We start from the raw sequence: 14152 nt of genomic DNA on the forward strand, positions 1-14152 counted from the left end.
CATGCTTGTCCATAGGGAATAATGCAAACAGCGGTTGCCCATGGGGAATACTGGAAACCATGCTTGCCCAGAGGAAATAATAGAGACATTATTGCCCATAGAGAATAATGGAGACAACGATTGCACACAGGGTATTAATCGGAGAGCGATTGCCCATAGTAAATAATGGAACCCATGCTTGCCCATAGAGCACAATGGAAACTACGCTTGCTCATAGAGAAAAATGGGAACAGCAATTGCCCATAGAGAATAATGGAAAGAATGCTTGCCCATAGGGAATAATGTAAACTGCGATTGTCCATAGGGAATAATAGAGATAAGGAATTCCCCTAGGGAATAATGGAAATCATGCTTTCCCATATGGAATAATGGGAACAGGAATTGTTGTTAGAGAATAATGGGAACATATTTCATTCATAGGGAAAAATGGAAAGCATTTTTCCCCATAGGGAAAAATGAAAACAGCAAATGTCCATAGGGAATAATGGAGAGAGCCATTGACCATAGGGAATAATGAAAACAGCGATTGTCCATTGGGAACAATGTCCCAATTGGGATATCAAGTGGCCTTAGGGAATGAAGGAAAACGTGCTTGCCCTTGGGGAATAATGGGGACAGCGATAGCGAATAAAGGAAAACATGCTTGATCTTAGGGAATAATGAAAACAACACTTGCCCATAGGCACTAATGGAAACGATGCTTGTCAATAGGGAATCATGGAGAAATTGATTGCCCATAGGGAATAATGGAAACAGCGATTGCCTATAGGGAATAATGGAGACAGCAATTACACACAGGGAATTAATGAGACAACGATTGGTCATAGGAAATAATGGAAACCATGCTTGTCCAGAGGGAATAATGGTAAGCATGCTTGTCCTCAGGGAATAATGGGACAGCGATATCTCATAGGGAATAATAGAGAAAACGATTACCCATAGGGAATAATAGAAACCATGCATGCCCTTAGGGAATAATGGAAAAGCGAACACCCGTAGGGAATAATGGAAACCCTGAGCATAGGAAATAGGGTAATAATGAATAGGCAATAGGGAATAATGAAAACAGTGATTGCCTATAGGGAGTATTAGAGACAGCGATTGTTCATAGGAAATAATGAAAACAACCCATGTCCACAGAGAATAATGGTGATAGAAATTGGCCATAGGGAATAATGGAAACCATGCTTGCCCCTAGGGAATAAAGGAGACAGCGATTGCCCATAGGGAATACTGGAAATCATGCTTGCCCATACGGCATAATGGAGACAGCAGTTGCCCTTAGGGTATAATGGAGAAAGCGACTGCCCAGAAGGAATTAATGAGAACAATTGCCCGTAGGAAATAATGGAAACCATGCTTGCCCGTAGGGTATAATGGGGAAAGCGATTGCACGTAGGGAATAATGGAAAGCATGCTTGTCCATAGGCTAGAATGGGAAAAGCGAGAGCACTTAGGGAATAATGGAGACAGCGATTGCCCATAGGGAATAATAGGAACAATCCTTGCCCCTAAGGAATAATAGAGACAGTGATTGTCCATAGAGAATAATGGAAACCACGCTTGCCCATAGGGAATAATGGGGACAGCTATTGGCCATAGGAAATAATGGAAACCATGCTTTCCCACAGGGAATAATGAAAACAACACTTGGCCGTAGGAAATAATGAAGATAGCACTTGTCCGTAGGCAATAATGGAAACGATGCTTGCCAATAGGGAATAATGGAGACATAGATTGCCTATAGGGAATACTGCAAACCATACTTGCCCCTGGGGAATAACGGATACAGCAATTGGCCATAGGAAATAATGGAAATCATTCTTTACCATAAGGTGTAATGAGACAGCGATTCCCTTAGAAAATCCTGGAAACCTGGCTTGCCCTTAAGGAATAATGGAGATAGCGACTGCCCACAGGGAATAATGTAAACAATGTTTGCCCATAGGGAATAAATGGGACACCGATTGCTCATAGGAAATCATGGAAACCAAGCTTGTCCATAGGGAATAATTGGGACAACGATTGCACATAGGGAATAATGAAAACCATGCTTGTCCATTTGATTTATAGACCGCCCATCCTCAGGGGCTCTGGGCGGTTAACAACAGTTAAAATCAATAAAAACAGGAAAACAATAATTCTAAAATCAACATACAGTAAACAAGAATAAAATAAATTAACCAAATACATTGAGGTGCAATGGTGGAGAGAACCCCCTTCACCCCAAAGGTGGGAGGACGACATGGCACAGTCCCCTTCAACCACTGATCGCCTGGCGGAACAGCTATGTCTTACAGTTCTGGCGGAACGATAATATGTCTCGCTGGGCCCGGGTCTCCATTGACAGAACATTCCACTAGGCCCTGGCCCTGGATGAAGCGAGGAGGGCTTCCTTAGAGCCGGGGACCACCAGTAAACATATATTCGCTGGTCGAAGTGGTCTCCGGGGAACATACAGGGAGAGGTGGTCCCAAAGATATGCCCGTCCCAACCCGCTCAGAGCTTTAAAGGTGAGAACCAACACCTTGACTTTGATTCGGAATTCAACCGGAAGCCAGTGTAGCTGGCGCAGGACAGGTGTAATATGTGACTGGTAGGATACACCAGTCAGGACCCGCGCCGCCGTATTCTGGACCAGTTGTAGTTTCCGGATCAGACCCAGGGGTAGCCCAACGAGAGTGAGTTACAGTCATCTAGCCTGGAGGCGACCGTTGCATGGGTCACTGTAGCCAGGTCCTGGGGCGTCAGGTAAGGGGCAAGTTGCCTGATCTGACGGAGATGGAAAAATACAGACAGGGCAACTGGCCCGCTCTTGCTGCAGCTCATTTCCACTTCCTGCCACTTCCTGCCACCTTGTCGCAGCTGTCAGTCGTCTGCGGGAGCTGCGGTGAGGCCTGGCTTGCTGGTGCGGTTCCCATAGGCAGAGCAGAAAAGCGACATCGTGTTCTCCTCTTCCTCACATGGTGGGATGCCTGCTGGCTGGTCAGGCTGCACAAAATAATTAGCCTGGACGAATCCAGACCTGGAAGAGCAGCGTCATGGAACATTGGAGGCAGTCACCAGAATGACCCACTTGCCGGAAGTGGCAGCACAGAAGGAACCCATTCCCCCTGGTGCGGAGGAGACAGCCTCTCCCGTTGAATGGGACTCCTCCCACAATCCTCTACTAGTAGAACGTATTTCTTCCAGAAGAAGAAGTCATTGAATGGCGGTGGATGGTCACCTTCCCATTCGAGAAAGCTGCTCAAAGAAAGATGGAAGGAGAAAGGAAAGGAAAATGTGCTCCAAACAGAAGGGGAAAGAAAAGCCTAACATGAAGGGGAAAGAGAAGCCGAAAATGTTTCAGCAAGCCCTCAACAGAAGTGCACTTGACTGGGATCTTGGATGCGTTGGCTTGACTTTCCGGGCTATAGCCTGAGGGTGGGTGGTTGGATGGCGAAAGAGAGGCAGAGGCCAGCTCAGGGCTCAGAACACTCAAGATCCACGGAGGGGTAGCCAAGCAGGGAGAGGTTGACCTTGATGAACGAGAACTGGTCCACCAAGTCCGAATCTAGACATGAGCGTTGTGGATGGAGGAGATCTCCCAGGTGTGAGAAAACCCTTTCGCTCTGGACACTGGTGGGGCGGCAGGAGAGAATGTTGGTGGCCAGTCGTGAGGTCCAGACAAAAGGCAGATTTTCTCGCTCAATACTCCAAGGGGTTGCAGTGGGAGAGTTTAGGAGGTTCAGCTAGGTATTCTCTGACCATGGCCTCCACCAAGTCCTCCTACGCAATGAACGTCCCGTCCCCACTGCTGCCGACTACCCAGCCAACCACCGAGTCCCAGAATGGGGGTGGGTCTTCGTGGGGAGAGCTCGCCTGCATCCTGGTGGTGCTGGGCACCGCTACTGCCCTCTCCTCCCCCTCCATCCCCTCGCCCACACACTCTTCCCTCCCCTACGCTCACTGGAACCGGAGCTTGCGCACCGCTCGACGCAGGAGCTGCTCCCACTGGTGGAGCTCTCCCAGCCGTATGGCTATGCTGCCTTTGATACGAGGGTCGCATATGCAGGCCAGTCTGTATGGGTCCTCCCTGCACAGAGGATGCAAGCGGATGGCCAAACCTGCCTGCAACCTCACGCCCAAGTCCCTGACCCTGTGGAGAAGCTGGTCCTGTTCTTCCATCTCTTTGGCCAGGACCTGGTCCAGGCCATGGATCAGGGAGATGACCTGTCCCAGAGAGAACTGGTAGCCACACAGGAGCTCGGTGGTGTCATTGAATAGCCTCAGGACATAGACCCTCTGAGAGGGGGTTAGCCAGTCGTTAAGCTGAGGCTGAGCTCCTCTCTCCCCTGCAAGACTGGCATCGAGGACATTATGTCCTTAACAGGGTTCTTTTGCTCCTCCAGACGGCTCCCTATGTCGTAGGTGGAGTTCCAGCAGGTGGCCATGTCCTGGAAGAGGTGGTGCTCGTGATCCCCCTCCCCCTGCCTCTGGAGCAGCTCATGCGGAGATGATTCTGAGTGAGAAGTGGGTTGAGAGGTGCCGACACCTGTCCAGCAATGCACCCAAGGACAATGTCAATTGGTCCCTGTGGCCTTGATGTTGCTCCCTAGCCCCAGAGCATCCATCATAACTATGTGCAATTTGTGTGCCAGGCAGATCAGGCCATCAAGGGATGCCTCTCTCAGGGCCACCAGCATGTTTCTTCCTGCATCAGTGACCATGACGCTGCAGGAAACCTGTCCTGCGGGAGCCCATTCCCTCAGGGCAAACCGATCGTGGAGGCGATGTTCTTGCCCGTATGATCCTCGTCCATGCCTGCAGCAGAACCACTCTATAGCCCAGCGCCAAGGGAGCCACCTCCTCCGGGGATCCAACCTCTTCCTGGGGCGGCGGAGATCCTCCGGTGGCCACCAGTGGGCCGTGATGGTGAGATAGTCGTGATAATGGCCGCTCTAGAGGTCTGCCATAATATGGACAGAGCCCACCCATCACTCGCTCCTTTCCCTTCCAGCACACTCCCCAATGGAATGACTCTCATCAAGCCTCTGAGTTCATCGAAGTTGGCCCTATGAAAATCTAACCTACAAGTCTGGCTATGAACTTCCTTGGCCCCTCACAGCAACCGGAATTCAAAGAGGACATGGTCACTTCCCTCTAAGGTCCCCACCACCTTCATCTCATCTACCAATTCTTCCCTGTTGGTTAATATCAAGGCTAGTATGGCCGAGCCCCTTGTAGCTTCCTCCACCTTTTGAAAAAGGAAGTTATCGGCCAGGCAGGTCAGGAAATTGTGTGATTCATGACGCTTTCCTGAGCCTGTCTCCCAGCACACATCGGGGAAGTTGAAGTCACCCATAATTACAAGGTTCTGATGTCTGGATACTCTACCAATCTGTTCAAAGAGGGCAATGTCCGTTTCTTCTCACTGGTCAGGTGGTCTGTAGCAGACTCCAACAATAATACCCTTTATCCTTCTTCCCCACATTTCTACCCATATGCTTTCCACCGGGCTCTCTGCCCCATTCTCCATAACTTCTTGACAATCAAGCCCTCTCCTCACATACAACTCCACTCCACCTCCTCTTCCACCCTTCCGATTTTTCTTGAACAATTCATACCCATCCACTAGCACATTCCAGTCATGGGAATCATCCCACCAAGTCTCAGTAATTCCTACTATATCGTAGCCCTCTGTTTGCAATAGAAGCTCAAGCTCTTCTTTCTTATTGCCCATACTTTGGGCATTGCTATACAGACACTTGTAGCCTTGTACCTTTGTTTGACCTGTCCTACCCAGGTGGGTCCCTACTGTATGCACTTCGTCATTGAAATCACCATGTCGATCATCCCCTTCCCCTTGCGGCATCAGTTTAAAGCTCTCCCATAGTACCATGCAATAGTACTTAAATTATCTTAAATTAACCTGAATTTTAGTTCCACACAAACAGAGAAAGACGAAGAAGAGTAACACGATTACTCTGAGCTGCGAAGACAGTAGGAAGAAGATTAGGTTAGAAGAACAAGGGGTTGTGTTGTGACAATACTATTGGAAGAGGAAGAGTAACGCTGTCCCTTTTCAAGGTTATACTTGGGGGGCGGGGAGACAAATCAAAAAAGTTAGAATTACAGAAAAGTAAGGAATGTCTTTAGCCTGGGGTCTCCAACCTTTTTGAGCCAGTGAAAGCATTTGGTTCTCGGACACAGTGCGATGGACGCAGTAAAATGGCTGCTGCAGAAGGAAGAGCCAGCCATAAAATTGTTACTAAAGTTTACTTTCAGTCATATAGTTAAGATCCATGTGTTTGGAAGCAGCTTCTGTTAAAGCAATGTTTTTAGAAACTTGGCCCTGGAGATGTCCACTTGGCAAGTCCACTTGCACTGCTTAGAGGGAACATTGGCCCTTGGCCCTCCTGAGATGTACATCTATGGCCCACCGGGACAACATGCCAGGACGAGGCTCTTCCAGTCGAGACTCCTTGACTGTCCATTCATGTGTGTGCGTGTATATGGGGGGGGGGAATAAGAATACAAAGAGGGGAGAAACCGTATAAATGCCCGGAGTGTGAGAAAAGTTTTGGTCAGAGTGGAAACCTTTCTTCACAGGAATCCACAGGAAAGATGGAGATGGCAGGAAAGTTGTTGCAAAATCTGTGTTAGGCTTATTCCCCTCTCTGAGTGGCCCTTGTAATGGGAGATTATTATGGGATGGTCATCCATCCCATCCCTGGTGTAAAATGGGGGGGAGAGAAGGGGGGAGAAATGGCCCCCAGTCCTCTGTACCCTCCCCTCGGTCATGGGCTACATCTCTGGCCAAGGTGGGGGATGCCGCCAGGGGGAAATGGGGGGGGGCTTTCCTTTGCTCTCTGCTTTCTGTCATTGTGGAGGGATTGTCCTGAGATCCAGAAAACAGAGGGATGTAAAGGGCCTGGCTTTGGCCATAGGGAATTTTGGAACCCATGCTCGCCCATAGGGAATAATAGAGACAGCGATTTCCCTTAGGGAACAATCGGGACAGCGATTGCACATAGGGAATAATGAAAAGCATTCTCTCCGCTGGGACTGAGAGGGGTGGATTACCCAATGGCATCTACTGAGTTCGTGGCAGTAGTGGGATTCAAACCAGTAGAGTGCTGATTTGCAGCTGAACCACTTAACCACTGTGCAATAGCAGTTGCTGAAGACACACTGCAAAGGGGGACCGCTCAAACGGTACTTGATGCTTCCTAAAAGCATCTGGCTGACCACAGCTAGAAACAGAAAGCTGGTCTAACAGCTTGCAGGTCCTTTGTTCCCTGAACGCTCCTGCACCTTTAAGAGCATCACAGCACAGCTGCGGCTTCACCCCTGATTTGAAGAGCCACATAGGATGGGAGAGCTGGAGTGCCCAGCAGCTCTTAAAGATACAGGAGCCCTTGCTGAGAATTCAGCCCAAAGGTCCTGGAGTTGTGCACCCCCTGACAAAGGTGCTTCGAGGCTTCCCCCCCCCTCGACAGCCTGGAAATCTGCTCTGGGTTGTCCAATCTGCGAGAGGAGGGAAGGGAAGGCTTGGCTGGGCAGGATTTTCAAAGATCCTGCAAGGGGAGGGACCCGCGAGGAGGCAGCTCTCTTGCCTCACCGTTCAAAGCGAGCCAGGCACCTCCACCACTGCCCTTTGTCCTAGCAGCCTGGCCCCTTCCTCTTTCCGCCTGCCGGAAGCAGCGATTGAGTAGCGGATGTTCCTCTGAACACCCTCTCCCCATCCTCCCCTTACTGCTGCTGCTGGGCTCAGTGGGCACTACCAAGCAGGACTTGCAAAGAAAGCACTCCCTGCTGGCACCCTCCTAGCCTGACATGGCGGTGTGGCCCTCTCAAGGCCCTGCAGTGGACGTGCTGCCACACGAAGGTAGGGGGTGTCAGCAGGGAGGGCTTACTTCGTCTAAGATCCAGGCATGTCGCTGCTCCGCATGCACCCGTCTGCCCTGGTGCCGTCTGTGGAAATGCTGTCTTGACCCTGATCTTGGGCTTCAGAGCTGCCTAGTCGGCCCCTAGGAAAATGGCCCTCCTGGTGGTCAGAAGGGTTCAATCTTTTTAAGGCCTCAGAATTGGGATTTTCCGTACTGGAGACTCTGCCCCTCTTTTGGGCACACAACCCCTGAGGAGGCTGCCATTCCCTTCAGGAAAAGATCTCCTCCCTCCGCCAGGAAAAGGAGCCTTCTTTATATCCTCCCCTTTCCTACCAGCGCCCAACCTGGTGCCCAACCGCCAGCCCTCAGGGTGAGGCTTAACACCTTGGCCAGTGTTGGCCACAACCCTCTGATTACACCCTCCCTCTGACCTTCCAGGGGCAGGTTGGGCGTTCCTTCCCCCAGATTTGCCCCTTTCTGTGGGCTGCACCTTGCGGACTGATTGTTGGTTGGCCCCAGCCTTCAAGGTTGGCCATTGCTTCAGGTGGCTCCAGGTGGCAAGGCGGGGCCAGCCCATGGTTCCAACTGGGCTGCGCATCCTCAGGTGGTTGGCCCACCCTTGCTGTGGATCATCTCTACTCCCTGCCGCTTGGTTACAGCTGTTGGGCATCTGCGGGAACCACTGTGTGGTCTAGCTTCTTGGTGGGGTTCCAATAGGCACAGCTCTCCATCCTGCTGATGGGCCTTTTGCTGCTCGTGCTGCTTCTCCTGCCCTTTGCCAGTTTGGTTGAGGGCTCAGGAAGTGGGCCTTTGCGTCTTGGCAGAGATGATTGCCCTACATGGCTTGCCTCTATCTATCGTGGAGTGTGTGGGCTTCCGCAGGCTACTAAAACATCTTGCCCCTTGATTCTGCATGCCACCGCCGCGCACTCTAGCCCGTTGAGTCCGGAGGGTCTCTTTAATGAGGGCTGGAACATTTGGGTCAGGTTTAGGCAGGCCTACTCCCACTGCTAACAGGCTTCTGAGGCCTTGCTAGGCCTTCCTGGAACAGCCAGATCAACATGACACCTCCTTTCTGCGAAGGCAGGAAAGTGGGTGATGGTGGCGGCAGCCTCCTTCAGACACTTGTGCAACAGCACAGGAGCTGTTGCCCATGTAGTTGAGCCACATGGTGGCCCTATCCATTGCAAACACTGTGCCCTCTGAGCAGGGGGGAATGGGTCCCTTGACTCATGTCCTTTCCGCAAAGGCAGGAAGGTGGCCGATGTCAGCTCCTGCTGCTGCTCCATTTCTTTCTCTCTCTCTGTGGAACCACTCTGACCCATCCAAGCAACACCCATTCCCAGCCTTAGTCCTGTCTAAAAGGCCTGGGAAGGCGAGGACGTCAAGGTCGGCCGGAACGGGTTGATAAGAATTCTTCGTTCCCATGGATATATGCGGCCTGGACAGCACCTGGGCCTGGAGGGAGAGAACTAAACAGAGCTACAGATTATAACATGAGAATATGGCGTAGCTATGGCTTGAGAACTGACTAGCAAACTGACACTCTGACAAGGAGGAAAGGCTGTGTTCGGTGTCCGGTGTTCATCGGTTCCAGCGGAGCCCCCTTAGCAGTTAGAGAGCCTATATAACGTTTTTTTCCTTGCGCAGTGGAGACTCCAGGCCCATACAGGAAGCTTCAAAGGATGCAGGCACACACGTGGTCCACCTGCCAGCCATAGCGGTAGGTCCCTGTTGAGGAGGAAGTGACCTGGCCCTCCCCCACAGGAGAGCAGAGCAACAAAGCAACATTTTGCGCTCCCTTCCCTCGCATAGAGGGGTGCCTGCCAGTTCGACAGTCTCCACAAAATAATTGACCTGGACGAGGCCGAACCTGGATAAGCAGCGTCGTGGAACAGTGTTCAGGCAGTCACCAGAATGACCCACTTGCCAAATGTAGCAAAAATTCCCTGACCCACCCGCTGGTTGTGGTGTGTTACGGTCAGGGTGTGAGGAGACCATGTCTGACCCTACAGATGCGGAGGAAAGTCCCTGACTCACACGCCAGAGGTTGTGGGTTGCAGTCAGAGTGTGGGGCCTCCCAGCTGGACAGGCAGAGAAAGAACAGAATGGCGTGATGCTGGCATTTAATAGCGGGGGCAGATAGCAGCATGACCCACCTGCCAGACGTGGTGAGTCATCGTCAGGGAAGGCTGGAGACATCGTGCGCTCACCTCCCTCGCATGGAGGGGCGACCGACCGGTGGTAGACGCTGCACAAAATAAGCGTCCTGGACGAGGATGGACCCGGAAGAGCCTCTTTCAGGTCTTCCAAGGGTGTGCCACTTAACACTGAACACACTCAGAAAATGGTTCGCTCCCCTCCCAGGTAGCCAGTATTGCCATGACCCACCTGCCGGACGTGGTGGCACAGAAGGAACCCCTTCCCCCTGGGGCGGAGGATTCAGCCTGTCCCGTTGAATGGGACTCCTCCCACAATGCTGTACAACTATATGTGCAAAGTCATTGATCGTGCCAAAGAGCATTGGACAGAGACATCAACGCCCCACCTGCCGGCCGTGGCAAGGGAGAAAGGTGCACAAAATAAGTGGCTTAGGATAAGCTGGACCATGAGAGCAGCGATCAGAGCAATGCAGCGACATTGTGCACACCCCTGCCCCGTATGCCACGGAAACGTCCCCCAGCTGCACAGGAAGCACAAAATAAGTTGCCCGGATGAGGGCAACCCAGGAGAGCAGCGTGTAGCAGAACACCGGTGTGGAGCAGTGGAGGCTGTCTCCAGCATCACTCATCTGCCAGCCAGCCATGGCGGCAACGAAGGAACCCCTTCTCCCCTGGTGCGGAGGAGACCGCAGGCCCATATGGGAAGCTTCACAGGATGCAGCCACAGACATTGCCCACCCGCCAGCCATGGCAACCTGCCAGCGGGCAACCTGGCCCGTCCCCCACAGGAGAGCAGAGCAGAAAAGCGCCATTGTGCGCTCCTCTTCCTCACATGGTGGGACGCCTGCCAGCTGGTCAGGCCGTGCAAAATAATTGGCCCAGACGAGTCCAGACCTGGATGAGCACCATCACGGAACATTGGAGGCAGTCACCTGAATGGCCCACTTGCCAGAAGTGACGGCACAGAAGGAACCCGTTCCCCCTGGCGTGGAGGAGACAGCCTCTCCCGTTCAATGGAACTTCTCCCACACTCCTCTACTAGTAGTATATATTCCTTCCAGAAGAAGAAGTAATTGAATGGCAGTGGACGGTTACCTTCCCATTCGAGAAAGGTGCTCAAAGAAAGAAGGAAGGAGAAAGGAAAACATGCTCCAAACAGAAGGCAAAAGGACTTCTGGTTGGGGATCCATGAAGGTCTAACGCAGCTCTAAGTGCTGAGCTGACCGGACAGCCGTTTTAACGGCCGGCGGGGCAAAAAGACCTGTGGAACTCTCTGCACAACACTGGAGAGCCCCAACTCCCCTCCTGGCTTTCCACCTGGTTGTTCAAAGGTGTTCAAGAGGGAAAGTGGGTGGTTATCTGTACCTGGGTGGATTTCTGTAGCAGAAAGGATACTGCTGAACCCCAGCCTCCTGCGGGCGTGGCCTTTGTCAGGGCACTTGGACGAGGGGGGCTCTCTCCTGCTCCCCTGTAAACTCCCACGTTGGAAGCCTGGGGATGCAAGACCCCAGGAAAACTGTGGGTCTCAACAGCAGGCAGATGACGCACCTCACACAGAGGAGAGGCAGAGGGGCTTGCAATATTCACTGCTCTCAGCCAATGACCCACCTCACTGAGCAGTGGGGCACAGGGGCTCACAGACTGACATCGTTCAGTGGTGGGGCAGAGGGACCCACACTTTTTTGAATACTCATTGAATGTTTAAGACATTAAGATTAATGCCAAGAACCCTCAGTTATACCTGGGAGCAGAGCTGTCCTGGAGCTACAGCTGGTACCGAATGCTGCAGTCAGAATAAATTAAAGATGGCACAACCAGGCCATGGTGGGTTTATGCCGCTGTCATAATGAGGCATTCTGACCCAGCCTCAGCACACAAGTGCACTTTAACGGCCACCATAAATGTGGCCCTTGGCTCCCTTTGTGAGACTGGTAATATTAAGCTCTGCCAACTTCCTTGCGTGAAGAAATAGACCGGCTTCGACCTCCAACCATACATCATATTCGAGTCCTGCTGGACATGGCTGTGCTTCTCATGCCCAGAGTTGAGCGTGGGCCACAGGTGCAGGGCTTGAAAACCATAAGGCGTCCTACCAAGACCTGAATGCAATTCTCCTTGTGGCAGTCCAACCCCACCCCACCCCTTCCAGCTGAGGGGGTTAAAAGCCAGGCCCTTTACATCCCTCTGTTTTCTGGATCTCAGGACAATCCCACCACAATGACAGAAAGCAGAGAGCAAAGGAAAGCCCCCCCCATTCCCCCCTGGCAGCATCCCCCACCCCTCTCCTTGGCCAGAGATGTAGCCCATGACCGAGGGGAGGGAACAGAGGACTGGGGGCCATTTCTCCCCCCTTCTCTCCCCCCCATTTTACACCAGGGATGGGATGGATGACCATCCCATAATGATCTCCCATTACAAGGGCCACTCAGAGAGGGGAATAACTTTCCTGCCATCTCCATCTTTCCTGTGGATTCCTGTGAAGAAAGGTTTCCACTCTGACCAAAACTTTTCTCATACTCCGGACATTTATAGGGTTTCTCCCCTCTTTGTATTCTTATTCCGCCCCCCCCCCCATATACACGCACACACATGAATGGACAGTCAAGGAGTCTCGACTGGAACAGCCTCATCCTGGCATGTTGTCCCGGTGGGCCATATATGTACATCTCAGGAGGGCCAAGGGCGTATGTCCATTCTTACTGATTCTATTCTCAACTAGAAGAAAAACAAAGTCAGACTCAATTTCTGTTCATTCCAGGCTCAATATTTCATTGCATTCTCCTGCTTGGTGAAATGCAGAGTCTCCTGCCTACACAAAGATCTGACTGGGGCAAGAATTCTGTCTTGACATTGTGACGGACTCATCTTAAAAGGCTGGGATTGCTGGGCATGGAAACAGCAGCAAGGAGGGGAGGAAGACTGACATGTGTCCCCCCCCCCTTCCCATGGCTAGGCTGAAAGGACAGTTGGTGCTGGATTGCCCAGGTGACAGTTGGTGCCCCCAGGGGGGGAGGGGGGACACTCGGAGGGAAAGGGCGAGGGAGGGGGGCCTGTCTTCTGGCCAGGGAGGCTCAGCCAGAGGGGCCTTTGTGTGAGGAGAGAAGGGGAATGGGGAAAAAACATGGCATTTCTGACGCGCTTCTAGACCTTGGACTGAAGTGGGAAAGACAGCCCTAACTTCCGCATAGACCTGAGATATCTGGGAATTATGGTGGGCCAAGGAAGTGGGCAGAAGGGAGTCTCCCCTTTGGCACAAGGAAAAGGGTTACAGCTGGGGCATAACTAGATCTCCTGCCCAGTATCTTTGACTGAGTGGAGTCCCCTGAGATTAGAAGAGGCGAAGTCGTGCTGTGTGGGTGTTGAACTTGGAGCACCTCACTTGTGATGGACTGCCCGCCTCAGAAAGAACTTGGCTGTGAAACTGCCCCACTTCTAGGGTCCTTAAGGATGTGCCAGCCCACAGCTCCAACTGGGCTGCACGTCCTCGGGCAGCCGGCCCGTTCTTGCTGCAGCTCATTTCCACTTCCTGCCGCCTTGTTGCAGCTGTCAGTCTTCTGCAGGAGCCGCGGTGTGGCCTGGCTTGCTGGTGGGGTTCCCATAGGCACACCTCGCCATCCTGCCGATGGGGCTTTTGCTGCTCATGTTGCTTCTCCTCACCTTTACCAGTTTGGCGTAGTGGTTAAGAGCAGAGGACTCTAATCTGGACAACCGGGTTTGATTCCCCGCTCCTCCACTTGAAGCTAGCTGGGTGACCTGGGGTCAGTCACAGCTTCGAGGAGATCTCTCAGCCCCACCCACCTCACAGGGTGTTGTTTGTTGTGGGGATAATAATAACATAGTTTGTCAAGCGCTCTGAGTGGGTGTTAAGTCAATAGAAATAAGTAGGACACGTTATTGATTATTATTATTACTATTACTATTATTGCTACCAGTGCCTCCAGGGGTGTTCCATTGGGGTAGGGAGGTGGGGGTTTATCCAGGGAGCTTCCTGCAGTGCCTGACACCAGACAACTTGCAGCAGCAACGGAAGAAGGGCGAGGGGTCTTCGAAGGAATGCTGGCCGCTCCAACGCTGCTTCCATGTGAGGGGGGACTGAGAAGGGGCCTGAGAAATGGGCTG

This window comes from Eublepharis macularius, chromosome 4 (genome assembly GCF_028583425.1).
Source record: "Eublepharis macularius isolate TG4126 chromosome 4, MPM_Emac_v1.0, whole genome shotgun sequence".
NCBI classification, from domain to species: domain Eukaryota; kingdom Metazoa; phylum Chordata; class Lepidosauria; order Squamata; family Eublepharidae; genus Eublepharis; species Eublepharis macularius.